The 14,929-nt window shown below is 36.6% G+C and overlaps 1 pseudogene; it reads left to right on the top strand.

The window, feature by feature from the left end:
- Positions 1-2,903: 2,903 nt before the first annotated feature.
- On the top strand, positions 2,904-8,519 carry LOC126714485 (uncharacterized; annotated as a pseudogene).
- Positions 8,520-14,929: the final 6,410 nt, after the last annotated feature.

Here is a 14,929-nt window from a genome sequence, read left to right as displayed (position 1 = left end):
CCTTTATTTTATTTTACCTACTACTACTACTTTATCCGACTAAACATCGAACCACAAACAACATACCCCTCAACCAAAAATCTAAATAAATAAATATTTATTTATTTATTACTGTAAAGGATCATCGAATGTAGAATCCCGTGTTTATCAAGTTATCTAATAATAAATATTTCAAATTTAGGAATTTTTTTTTTCAAAATTACATTTCAATTCATTTAAGTTAATTTTGTCTATCTAATCATATCATATCATATATTTACTATATAATAAAAGTGGTACTTAATTAGAAACTGTAGTTACACCCAAAAAAAAAAAGTATGATGATCTTATGCCAAATAGATGTTCTTTTTCTTCAGAGATAAGTTTGAGAATTTCAAATTGTCACAGGCACTTCGAATGGGCGTAATGGTATGTTTTAATTTTTAATTTTTTTGCTGAATTGTGTCCTTATGTTTTTTTGTTCTTTTTGTGAATTTATGATTTTTTTTATGTTATATAAATTATACATTTAAAAATAGATTTTGTTTTGATTTGTAAAGTTTTTGTCTACAAAACAAAAATTGATGTATTGGATGCTTATTATTATTGCTAATCTAGTACATGTTATTTCCCCATTTCCTCTTCCAACAATGAATTGATGTCTCACATTTGGGTAAATTAGTTAATAACTTCATGCATATACATAGGTACAATTAAAAATCATCACAATTACACGATTTAAATTATACATTTTTTTAGAAGATTTTTTTTTTTTTGAATAACTTCATGCATATACACAGGTACAATTAAAAATTATCACAATTATACGATTTAAATTATATATTTTTTTTAGAAGATTTTTTTTTTTTGAATAACTTCATGCATATACACAGGTACAATTAAAAATCATCACAATTACACGATTTAAATTATACATTTTTTTAGAAGACTTTTTTTTTTTTTTTGCTAATCTTATGTTGTAATTTCAATTTATGTATAAGATATTTTTAATTAAGTCTTGCATCACAGGAGCATAAAATGTTTGACGGATAGGTTTACTTTATATACACACACATACATTTTGTTTCGCAAGTTAGTGTGGTCTTGTAACCACCTTGACTTATACGTAGAGCCATCCTTGATTATTCTTTATCAAAATTTTAGACTTTCAAAACTTAACAAAGCTCCAAATCGATATCAACATTTAACATTGTAAAGCAATATCTAAGTATCAACATTTGACACCCTAAATTATATATATATATATATATATATATTTAAAAAATATATTTATACACAAACTAACTCATTTTGACCATCTTAGTAAAAATGTTGAACACCTTGACTTGAGAATCATAAGAATTTGAGTTCACAAAAATAAGAATAATGTTACATTTACAACATCTTCACAATAATTTCACAACAAATTCTATGTGGTAAACTGTTACTAATTTTAATTTGGCTCAATACTAACATTACTTTTACTTTTTAACCCCTCAATAACAATTTGTCACATAAAATTTGTTGTGAAAGTATTATAAGCGTAGCATTACTTTAGTATTAATTTTTCTCCCCTTGTCAAACATAATCCTTAGCCCCTTTTTAAAAAGAGCTTAAATAACAACAATAAAATTGGCTCAAATAACAATAAAAATAACCACAAAAAAAGAGACTAGACCAAATAACAAGTGAACAAATTATTCAACAAAAAGCCTATTAAAAAACAAAAATACAAATAAAATAAAAATCTCTAATCATTTAAATTTGTAACTCATTCAATCTATTACATAAAAATAATCCCTAATTTCATTTTTCATTAAAAAATGTACCAAAAAAAAATTGTGGTCATGAGTTTTCCTTGACAATGTCAACAGTTATGCTCTCTTTGGCTTTGCAGTTGCAATAATCCTTAACAACTGGATTTGACTTGCATTTGTAGCAAATATCATCCATCTCTCTCTCTCTCTCAGTGGCAGTTCTAATAATTTTTTTGAGGGTGGTTATTAAAAAACTTAAATTGTACAAAATCTAATAAAAAGAGAACTTCATACATTGACAAAAATATACACATACATACACACACACAAATATATAAAATTTTACAATTTCCGTTTACAATTTTTTTGAAAAAAATTTGAAATCATTACATGATAGTCTCATTATCAATGTTGCAAACTACATCTCTTAAAAAATTTAGTTAAATAAAATTTTTCTTGAACTTTTTATTTTTATTTGTAATGACCTAATATATTGTTAAGGGAATCAAAGTTTAAGAACAAAATTTGGCTACAAACTTAGTTGTAGTCACTCTCACTAAATGAATTAATACTGTTACATATTTGAAAATCTAATCGATAAATTGCATGTTAAGAAATGCACAAAATTGAAGAAAATATAATGAGGTTGAGAATAAGGAGGAGGTATTAGTAGTTTAACTATATATATATTCTCTACTTTTAAGGTTGATTTGAGTTCACAATACAATTTAACATTTGGAAGTACTTTGCATGCTTGAATTTTTATATCGTAATTTGTCTAATACGTTGTCCAGGATAATTATGTCCAAACTGCCTACATTCACATGTACATGGGTCACATGGTGTTGAGTGTGCGTATAATGATGGAGAAACTATTTATATTTGTTGTGAACTCTCATTGTTTTCAGAGTCTTTTTTTTTTTTTTTTTTTTTTTTTTTTACCTTAATCATTTCAATGAGTGTTTTTAAAATCAAATGGTCTTCTTCATAGGGAAAAAAAATTCTTTTAAAAATTCCAATGGAGCTTTGTATTTAAACAATTTTCCTTATTGGAACAATGATAGGAAAGATTGAACACAATGTTTGATATTGTAATTAATTAGGATCATTTGAATTGAATAGTTTTATTTTTTGGATGAACCTATTCTTTTTGTGCATGTATATACTCCTACTTTCTTGCATTGCCTGTTCATATGATTAATTGTTCACTTCCATTCACCCTTTGTTAACTTGTGACATTAAGGGGGAGAGAGTTGAAGTTTCACATCGAGGGAAGAGTAATTACTATTTTTTACTTTGTAAGTTTTCTGTGGACAATACCACTCTTGGTATGTTTGTTCATGTTATTTTGCAAACTTGTTCATCACATACCATAAAAGACTGTGAAGATCAAATTTTTTGCAAGTCTAGATTTAGGGGATTTTGAGAAAAATTCACTGTAACAGGAGCATTCCATTTGATAGGGTCATTTTTATATAATTGAGTTGTATTCTAATGTTTTTCATGAAATTATCAAAGGGGAAGATTGTTAAGGTTCATAGACGTGTTGGTAAATCCTTGTGCCAAAACATTTCAAATTTGGGTTGTATCAATTGAATTGTGTTAGGGTTTTAACTCTTGAGTTTGGTTCATAACTTGTTCAAAGACAATGAGTTGATGATCTTTTGCTCATATATTTTACATTGTAACAAATTTGATCTAAACTTTTGAAAACTAGGCATTCAGGTCTTCAAAATGGACACAAATTTGATCCAATTCTAATCTAATTCATCATTAGGCATTGAATGAAGAATAGCCCAATTGCTGTTTAGTCCATTCCTTTCTTTCTTAACAATTCTTTGGAGGGTGACTACCTCGAATTTAGTCAAAACCCATGCAATTCTCGCCCCTTTCCCTACAATTCCCATCCATCCTCTTTAGGAACCTCCGGGTTCCTAACAGTTTTTTTCTTCTCTCCCCAGACCCCTCTCTCAAATAATTTATATTTATTTCTATATATAATTAAAATGGGAACACCCTCTCATAGAGTTTATATTTCCTACATGCACATATAAAATGGGAACACCATCATTTGCTTTTCCTCTTTACACTCACCACTTGTCTTGTTTCATTGTTTATCATGCTGCCTAATCTATTGACTTCTTTTGCTCTTATTTATGGTTCTGCAGAATAATCTAGTGATGGATGACATGTCATGTGAGTCGAGCTGTGATGATGCTGTTAGGGGTTGTGGAGAATCACATATTGATGAAAAGATTGCTTGCTTGATTGGTTTGCAGATTAGGAGCCCTTTTTACCAAGTTGAAACTGGTTTGATGCCTTTGTTGAAAAACTGTTTGGAATTAGAAGCAGGAAATTCGACAAGTATTTTGGCAGGTTATGTTGATCATTTTCATAGCATTGAACCTGAGGATGTTGGGTGGGGTTGTGGGTGGCGTAACATTCAAATGTTTAGCTCTCACTTGCTTATGCGAAGACAAGAAGCAAGAGAGGTTTTGTTTGGTGGTTCAGGATTTGTTCCCGATATAGCATCGCTTCAGAGATGGCTTGAGATTGCTTGGGAAAGGGGTTTTGATGCACTTGGCTCTGAACATTTCAATCGTAAAATTTATGGTTCAAGAAATTGGATTGGAGCTACTGAATGTGCTGCTCTATTCCATTCTTTTGGGCTTCGCGCAAGAATAGTTGATTTTGGTCCAAAAGAACTTGAATCGCTTTGTCTTTCTGTTCCTGGTTCAAGTCTTGGGGCACAGGTTCGGAAGTTCTTGTTCATTGGGTGTGGAATTACTTTTCTGATGAGAGCTTAAGCAAATCTGGCCACCATTGTGTTGCTGTCAGCGAGAAACCGTAAGTGATAAATTTATTAGTTTCTATAGCCTGAGGATGGAATGTTGATTATCCTGCTCGTGCACGGAAATGCATGGAGGGATTTCATTCACACAACTTATCATAGAAAATGACTCATTTCTGATGGCATTCTGACTTTTCAATTTTTTAAGCAGACCCTTGTATTTCCAACATGATGGACATTCAAGAACAGTTGTTGGAGTTCAAGTTAAACATCAACAGAATGGGACGCAGCAATTCAATCTCTTAATTTTGGACCCTGCTCATGTAATTATCTATCTGTGAGCTATCTTAGCAGATTTTGTTGTTGTTGTTGTTGTTTTTTTTTTTTTTTTTTTTTTAAATTTTATTTTTTTGCATTATTTATTAAATAATATAGACTAACAACATACGGAATTCCTAACTATTTAGGATCTTTATATTGAATATTAGTGACTGATTGAAATACAATAAAAACCAGCCCAATAGACTTGCATTTGAAATTTATTTCCTCTTGATTGAAGAAACACAATCCTTAGGGGCCAAAATTTACTTACCAAAATTTACATTACATGGTTTTCACTATGGTTTGTTCAATGAAGTATTTACTTATTAAAAAAATAAAAATAAAAAGATGTATTTGGAAAAGGTTCTTGTTTGCAAGATCTGTTTATTGCCCAGGAAATATTTGGGCTTGCCATTGGACATAAATCAAAATCGATATGGGACTCGATTTTGGAGAAGATGGAATGAAGATTAGCTGGATGGAGAAACTTTATTTATCAAAGGGAGGGAGAAGCCTAATGGTTTTCCTACTGATGATATTGACGATATTGACCGTGACCTTGATATGGAGTTAGAGCTTCTAACTATGATGAATACGCTAACTATGGATATGACAAATGCACTAACTATGGATATGCTGCCGGAAATAGACCGATTTTATATTACTCTTCAATTCGAATTAGCAAAAGCAATGTCTCCTTGCATAATATGGATTCCAAACATTTATCTTTGAGAGCAATTGCCAATGAGCTTTGGCTTAAGTGGTACCTTCTCCCCTTATAAGTGTTAGGTGTAGGGTGAGGTTGTGGGTTCGAAACCCACTGGATGCGTGTGTAACTTATCAATCAAAAAAAAGAATCAGTTTGAGAGCACTCTCTCAAGTTTCCCAAGATATTTACTCTCTTTATTTCCCATTCCTATTAGCATTGCAAATTCCTTTGAGAAAATACAAAAGGATTTTCTTTGGGGTGGTTTAGGATGATTTTAAATTCCATTTAATATATATATTCTTTGGACCTGTTGCAGGAACTCAATAATATTTTTTTTCATGTACTTATTTAGCTATTTATATGTATGTTCAATTTAATTTCTGAATGTTCTTGCCATACCTTCTAGAACTTGTAGTATATGCCATTAATGTCATAGTTTTCTCAGTCTTGCATCACGTTATTATAGAGAACAGCAGCTCTAAAAACATCTCTTAAAGAGAATGATGGGTGGCAAAAGCTTATAAAAAGAGGGGTTCACACACTGAAGGAGCCACAATACCAGGTTATATATCTTTAGTAAGCTTTTGTCCTTGGTCTTACTATAATTTAACAGTGGGCATGATATTCTGTTTTTGTTTCAGTTGTGTTACATTGATCCTGGAATTGCCAGTGAGGGGGAGATGGAGCTGCTTAAGAGAATAGATAGTATCTTTCTTGAATTCTAAAGGAATGTGTTCCACTTTTGTGCTTCTTTTAGGTACTATTTATCCATTTCATCATGTTATTAACCTCATTGCATGCCTTTTCTATTTTAATGATGAAAAATATAACAAAGTTATTACTTGAACACCAAAAGAAAATTATAGTTGAATGGCTTATTGTAAATTTGTTCAGCATGTCACTGTAGCAAACTTTTGTGATAGGAGGCATTCATTAATTTTCCGGAAAAATGCTCATACACCTCCTGAACTTTGGCCTAGTGGCCAAGACACCGTCTAAACTTTTTTATTGGCCAATTTACTTCCTAAACTATATACACCTGCCAAATCAATACTCCAATTAATTTCATGTTAAAACACTAATGGAATAAGAGCACATGAGAAGCATGCGAACTTTAAAAACTAAATATCACACATAGAAAGAAGAGAGAGGAGAGACCTAGGTCTAACTGGCAAAGAGGAGAGAGAGAGAGAGGCTGTAGAACTAGAGCCACTGTGGAGCGGCGTTGAGTTCTTCATCCGGCTGTCGTCTTGCCACCTGTATCTTCAGGCTCTGGTTTTTTTTTTTGTTTTTTTTTATCTTCATTATTTCTAATGCAAGTATTGTTCCTCTTATTTTTCCTTTCTAATGCAAGTACTCTTTGCTATGTGCGAGTTTCTGTCGGGGTTGGGGTTTATTTGCTCCAAGATCCAAATAATCACATATCTTTTCAAGCAATGAATAGGGTGAGTCCACTTTTTTCTTTATTTTTGTCTTTGAAGATGAAATTTTAAGAAGTTTCAGTCCATGTAAGTTTTGGCTGTGTAAAATTCTTTCCACTTTTTTTTGGTTTGTTTTTTAGTTCCTTTGATACTCATGGATTTTTGAGATGATTATCATTAGATATTGATCAAATGATGTAGCTTTAATTAATTTTGTGTTGGGTCTTTAGGATTCCATTTGAAAATTGAGTTCTCAACTTAGGTTCATTATTTGTGCATTCCAACTGTTTGATAAATTGTCCCAATGATTATGTGATATGTTCTTTCCGTTTAATTTGGTGGGTTTGTTGCTGGCGGATCCTGGAGTCTATGCTAAGCCTTTTCTCTAATCTAGTTTGGCTTTAAATGACTTGGTTTTGTATATTTAATCTTGTTGTTATGTAAGCTAGCAATCTTTGTTAGGTTGTCCTTGAAGGACTGTGAGTTTCAAAGTGGCTTTACTCTGCTAGATGTAAAGCGTTTGTTCATCAATAAAATATCTGAATGACCAAAACAAATCTTGTAAACATACTCGTTTGTGCCATTTGGATGAACTATATACAAAAATTTCTAGATAGAAAGTGGAAATAGGCAATAGAAGAACCTTATCAAATGAAATTTCTGGATAAAAAGTTACCAAAAGACTGAATTTGTCCAAATGAAGAACCTTGCCTATGTGTATGGCTAAAGGAATAGAATGTTAGAACTGTGAAAACCACTTAATACGCTAGCATACTGGCTTCCCATATATACGCACACACTCAATAGAACATTAGTTAAGCAAGGTGGAATCAAGATAAGAGAGTAGAGACTATGAAGTTTGCCCTGATATTTTTTATGCCTTTGACTAATGGGTTGTGGTTGATGACGATAAATTGAGATTTGATTAAACCATTTTATTTGGTTATGTAAAATTTTTCAGGTTTGGTAGAAATACACTAGAGGTTTTAGCTATAATTTAAATGCACAATAGGATAATTTAGTATATCTAATGCTAAGCTTGCTTTATGATTCATTGATGTTTTACATTTGTTTTTCTTCTCTTTTTTTCTTGATTATTTCTTTAAAAAATATTAGAAATGCATGATATAGTCCTTGTGTTGTGTAATTGTTTTCATGTAGATGTCTTGTACAAGTATTGTTTTAGGTCGAGAAGATCAAGTATTGCAAGCTCCAACCACAAAAATTGATGGTGCAAGAAATCCCTCAACTCATAGAAGTGTTGCAAGTGGAGGGAACGGGTGGTCCACAACATCAAGCAATTTTTCTAGTTTAGAATCATGTTTTTTAAACTTTGGTTAAGTGCTCTAATGGTTGTTTATATGCTAATTGGTTTGGTAATGAGGTACTAGTGATTTGTGTGAGATGTTATCATGAGCAGATTATGATCCTCATTTTGTTTTTAATAGAAAAAATTCTGCACCTATGTGTAATTTTTTCAAATTATAATCCTCGTTGTCAGTAATGACATTTGTGTGCCTATGTGTAATTTGTTTTGTAAATTTGTGTTGTGTTAACACCCTTATTAAAAAATCGTACACGTTAAGTAGTTTGTGGACAAATTTTCACAAACAAAGTCCGCATTGCATATCCTTCAATTCTTATGCAAATTTGAATTTATTTTAATAAATAAACATAATTATATTACAAACAAGTCTTCATTATAGTAATTGCATAAACTAATTATAGATCTATGCGATGCGTAGGAATAAATAATTATTTTGTACTGTAATATAATATATAAAATTTTCTTTAAAATTTGTTGAAGATAATTTGTTCTCTATAATAATTAAATAATTTTTATTCGGTCCAATTAGGTGTACTTTGGTCTACTTGGTCAATTTTAGTCCACTTTAGTCCATTTTAGACTAATTGGGCTTTAAATTAATTCTTTTTATAGGTTGTCTTTTCAAATTTAGCTCAAAAATTCATTTTTCCCTAAATTTTTGGATTGAAAAGTATGAAATTTTATTATATTTTGATTGAACTCTTTAGTTTTGAGTTAATAAAAATACAAAGAAAATAGACATTAGTAATTAGAAATATGAGCCTTTAAAATGCAATAAATATTGTAACTAATGGCTACGACATGCTACGCCTTTTCATGCATATACATCGGTACAATTAAAAACTATCACAATTACACGGTTTAAATTATACATTTTTTTTAGAAGATTTTTGTGAGGACCGGCCCAAAATAACTGGCTGGTTGGGCCCTAGGCCCGTCCGAGGACGCAGCCCGTCCGAGGAGTCAGCGTGGCCCAAGCAACCTTTGTTCAGGCCCATTGGGGCAAAGAGAACATGTTCGAGGAGTAATTTCTCCTCAGACACTGCAAAATCCGGAGTAAAGGTACATCCAAGCCACTATAGTCCATCTTCCAAATACGTAAAAAGGAAAGAGACCCGAAATATCTTAGCAAAGGCTGCCGCCACCACATTTAATGCATTACAACTACTCTCCTGGCCGCATTAATGAGGAGAAGACCCCTGAACAGTGCTACCTTGGCTACCGCAATTCACAAAGAACTGAGAAGGGTGTCTGATGGGATAGGTGCTCAAGTGAGGGTTTGGATGATCAACAAGTGTAAAGCCTAGATGATTGGAAATGACCTATATAATATGTAAAGGTCCCCTGAGAGAAAGGAGAGAAGAAACTGGAGAGAAGTCTCACGGCATTGATCTATATCTATTAAACAAGTTTTTAGTTCTATCATGACCGGTTGACCTTTCAACACAATAGCATTTCTTTCTTGTTCGTATGTTCCCTTAACCATGCAATAACTCGTTTAAACTTACTTAAACCGAGTTCTTCAACTCATACTCTACAAGAATTTATTGTGTTGGGTTTTTTGGATCAAGGCTTGTGACAGCAAGAACTGGGCCACCAAATTGTTCCCCTACAATTGGCGCCGTCTGTGGGAAGAACTTAAGTGTTGGCAAGTACGACGGTTAGGCATGGCAGAATTAGGTCCACACCAGGAGAATCCCCACCAAGCCGACCCTCAACTGACGGAACCTGCTGGCTCTCAACGGCAAAATAATCCTCCCAACCCGGGAACAAATCTAAGCAATCGTGAGGGAAGCGTACATACTACCCAGACTAGCCGAAGCCGTACCCAAATAGGTAGTCGTGTATCTCGAAGGTGAAACGATCATCAGGCCATGCAGCGAGAAATAGAAGACCTGAAAAGAAAGCTGCGCCATGCACGGCGAAAGCAATCTCCCTTCAGTTCAGATGCGTCCTCTAATGAGGATGAGGACGTCAGCTACAGACGGAGGTCAAGGACCCCCCCCCCCAAGCGAAACTTTTTCTTACGAGAAGGAGGTACGCCTTGCACGAAGGTATGAGAACCCATCTAGCAAGGGATTGGGTAATGACGCCATGAATAAGGCATTGGATCAGATTTCCAGATCACCCTTCGCGCACAGGATCGAAGGGGCTAAATTACCTCGACATTTTAATCAACCAACGTTTGCCATCTACAACGGCCGAGCAGACTTGGTGGAGCACGTAAGCCAGTTTAACCAAAAAATTACCATTTACTCCCAAAACGAGGCTCTGATGTGCAAAGTTTTCCCGTCTATCTTGGGGCCAATGGCGATGAGATGGTTTAATAGCCTAAAGACAAATTCCATAGGCTCCTATAACAGCTCACTCAGGCTTTTTGTTCTCGCTTTATTACAAATAGCAGAGTCCCTCGACCCCTAAGTTCGTTACTGTCCTTGTCCATGCACGAGGGAGAGACCCTAAAAGCATATTTGGATAGGTATTGGGAGATGTATAACGAGTTGGATGAGAACCACGATGATGTCGCTATCAGCACATTCAAAAGCGGTCTCCCCACCGAGCATGGCTTAAGGAAATCTCTCATTGGTAAACCCGTTGCCAACGTTCATCAGTTGATGGATAGGATTGACAAGTACAAAAGGGTGGAAGAAAATCAGCTACAAGGAAAAGGAAAGGAGAAGATCATTCCCCCCAAAGGGAATGATTTCAGGTTGGAACGATATAACCATAACCAGCCGAGGAGAGATTTTTTGAGATAGGCTGGACAAAGCAACATGCAAACAGTTAATGCCGTGTTCAGAGAGCCAGTATAGCAAGTTCTGGAGAAAGTCAAGAATGAACCCTTCTTCAGATGGCCGGGAAAAATGGCTGGGGACCCTTCGAAACGCAACCAGAACCTGTATTGTCACTATCATCAGGACCATGGGCATGCCACTGAGGATTGCAGGAATCTATGGAATCACCTAGACCAGTTGGTCCGAGAAGGAAAGTTACGTCACCTTTTACACCCCTTAAGCGGTCATCTGGGCCAGGCAATGCAAGAGCCTCGAAAAGATGTATCATTAAGACCTCCCACGGGGACGATACACGTCATCCTCGCTGCTCTAGGAAGAATCGGCTCATTTCCTTCCAGGGTGCTGTCCGTGGCTCGGCTCTTCACCAAGGACAGGGAAAGAGAATTTAAAAGGTTTAAAAAGGGAAGCTCTTTGATATTAGGATTCTCGAACGAAGATAAGAGGGGAACTATCCAACCTCACGACGATGCCTTAGTGATTACGTTGAGAATCGGAGGCTTCGATGTGAGGAAGGTACTGGTAGACCCGGGCAGTGCAGTAGAGGTAATGTACCCTGATCTATACAAGGGGTTGAACTTAAAGCCGGAGGATTTGACGGCTTATGACTCCCCCCTTATCAGTTTCGAAGGGAAAACTGTGGTACCAAAAGGGCAGATCAGATTACCCATACAAACCGGATCAGAGGTAGTGGAAGTGGACTTTATCGTGGTCGATGCTTATTCGCCCTACATAGTGATAGTAGTTAGGCCATGGATCCATGCCCTGGAGGCCGTATCATCTACACTTCATCAAAAGGTAAAATACCCATCCGGAGGCTGAGTGGAAGAGATTCGTGGAGATCAGGCCATGGCTAGGCAATGTATGGTGGCCGCCATCTCACGACAGTCCCATGTCGAGTCCTCGGCTTCTGAAAACTTATAGCAATCAACCACCTCGGCAGGGCAAATCAGTGGGCTAGCCGAGGAGATAAGGTGTGAAAGTTTGGAAAGGTTTACCGTTGAAAACGATCCAGAAAGATTTTTCCAGGTTGGCTCAGAGTTACCTCCTTAAGAAAAAGAGGAACTGGGCGGATTTCTGAGGGAAAACGTTGACGTATTTGCATGGGATGCTTACAATGCCCCGGGGGTTGACCTTAGTCTCATTTGTCACTACTTGAATGTCAACCCATCTTCCATTCCAAAGAAGCAACCACCCCGACGCCCCTCGAAAGAACATGTTGGAGTCGTTAGAGATGAAGTGATGAAACTGAAAAAGGCAGGGGCTATCAAAGTAGTCTTCTACCCTGAATGGTTGGCAAATACGGTGGTGGTAAGAAAGAAAATGGGGAAGTGACGAGTCTGCGTTGACTTCACAGACTTGAATAAGGCATGCCCGAAAGACCCATTCCCGTTCTCGAATTGACCGATTAGTAGATGCGACTGTAGGCCACCCTCGAATGAGCTTCTTGGACGCCTTCTAGGGCTATCATCAGATATCACTGGCACTGGAGGATTAGGAGAAAATGGCATTCATGACACCCGTCGGAAACTACCACTATAAGGTGATGCCTTTCGGACTAAAGAACGTAGGGTCAACCTACCAAAGGATGATGACCAGAATGTTCGAACCTCAGCTAGGCAAGGTTATTGAAGTCTACATAGATGATATAGTGGTAAAAAATAAAGTGGTGTCCGAGCACGTGAAAGACCTAGAGATCATCTTTGGCATCTTAAGGGAGCATAAGTTGTGGCTCAATGCTTCCAAGTGTTCATTTGGGGTCGGATCGGGGAAATTCCTAGGCTATATGGTAACTCACAGAGGAATAGAGGTAAGCCCAGATCAAATCAAAGCGATTAATAGCCTACAAGCTCCTCGGAATCCGAAAGAAGTGCAGAAACTCACTGGCATGATCGCAGCGTTAAACTGGTTCATATCACGATTTGCAGACCGATGCTGACTTTTCTACCTCTTAATAAATAAGTGGAAAGGGTTTGAGTGGTCGGAGGATTGTGTCCTGGCCTTCCAGCAACTCAAAGAATACTTGTCACGACCACTCATCATGTCTAGCCCTGAGGCGGATGAGGTACTGTTTGCATACATAGTAGTAGCCCCTCATGCTGTAAGCCTGGTACTGATACGGGATGATAATGGAATACAGCAACCAGTGTACTACGTAAGTAAATCATTACATGAGGCTGAAGTGCGCTATTTACCATTGGAGAAAGCAATTCTGGCGGTAGTGCATGCCACACGAAAACTCCCTCATTACTTTCAGGCACACACGGTCTTTGTTCTAACCCAGCTTCCCCTTCGATCGGTGCTACGAAGCGCCGATTACACGGGAAGAATCGCCATGTGGAGCGCGCTCTTGGGTGCTTTTGACATTAAATACATGCCTAGGTCTTTTGTAAAGGGTCAAGTCATCGCGGATCTAGTCGCAGAATTCGCTGAGCCTTCTGTGGAAACAGTAACACCAAAGGAAAACATGGATGGAAAATCGGTTGGCACAATCTCGGCTCAAGAAACCTCACGGTGGAAGGTCTACGTGGACGGCGCGGCCAACCAAAAAGGATCTGGGATCGGGCTAGTTCTGATATCGCCCGAAAGTATTACCATTGAAAAATCGATAAGACTGGGGTTCTCAGCTATGAACAACGAAGCCGAGTACGAGGCCTTGCTTCAAGGAATGATAATGGTTCAAAAATTGGGCGGAAAGGCAATGGAAGCGTTCTTGGACTCCAAATTGGTCGTTGGCCAAGTGAGGGTGAGTTAGAAGCTAGAGATGCTAGAATGCAAGAGTATCTCGGACGAGTCAAACGCCTACAGTCAGACTTTGAATCCTTCAATCTGACACATGTTTCCAGAAGTGGGAACACACATGCAGATTCGCTGGCCACTCTTGCCACGTCCTCGGCGCATGATCTGCCACGAATGATCCTTGTTGAGGATCTATGCCAAACAAATTCAATTAGAAGAGACACAGCTCAGGTCCATCAGGTTAGAAAGAGTCCCAGCTGGATGGATCCTATAATGAACTTCCTCAAAGACGATACATTACCAGAAGGAAAACTGGAGGCCGAGAAGATACGGAGGAATGCTCCTCGGTTTTGGTTGTCGGAAGACCACAAGCTATACCGGTGTTCCTATTCTGGGCCGTACCTGTTATGTATACACCCAGAAGGATCCGAGTCCCTGCTTGAAGAGCTACATGAAGGGATTTGTGGGAGTCACACAGGAGGAAGATCACTGGCGCACAGGGCACTCACATGTGATCAACAAGTGTAAAACCCAGATGATTGGAAAGGGCCTATATAATATGTAAAGGTCCCCTGAGAGAAAGGAGAGAAGAAACTGGAGAGAAGTCTCACGGCATTGATCTATATCTATTAAACAAGTTTTTAGTTCTATCATGACCGGTTGACCTTTCAACACAATAGCATTTCTTTCTTGTTCGTATGTTCCCTTAACCTATGCAATAACCCGTTTAAACTTACTTAAACCGAGTTCTTCAACACATACTCTACAAGAATTCATTGTGTTGGGCTTTTTGGACCAAGGCTTGTGACAGCAAGAACTGGGTCACCAAATTGTTCACCTATAATTTTTTTTTTTACTAATTTTATGTAATTTCAATTTAGGCTCAATGGGCCTCACAAAATTATTACCCAAATTAATTTGATTCATTTCCATTTTTGATAGCTCCCCCCTCACATCCCCTTGCACATGTATCTAACACAATATTTGAATCAATACCCACAATTAAAAAGAATAAAATAATCTTTCTCCTTTTCAATGTAGGATTAAACAATTTTCACTAACTCCTTATCTTCCATATATATTAACTCCCACA

Source organism: Quercus robur, chromosome 1, assembly GCF_932294415.1.
Source record: "Quercus robur chromosome 1, dhQueRobu3.1, whole genome shotgun sequence".
NCBI classification, from domain to species: Eukaryota; Viridiplantae; Streptophyta; class Magnoliopsida; order Fagales; family Fagaceae; genus Quercus; species Quercus robur.
This window is presented reverse-complemented; position numbering and strand designations above follow the sequence as displayed.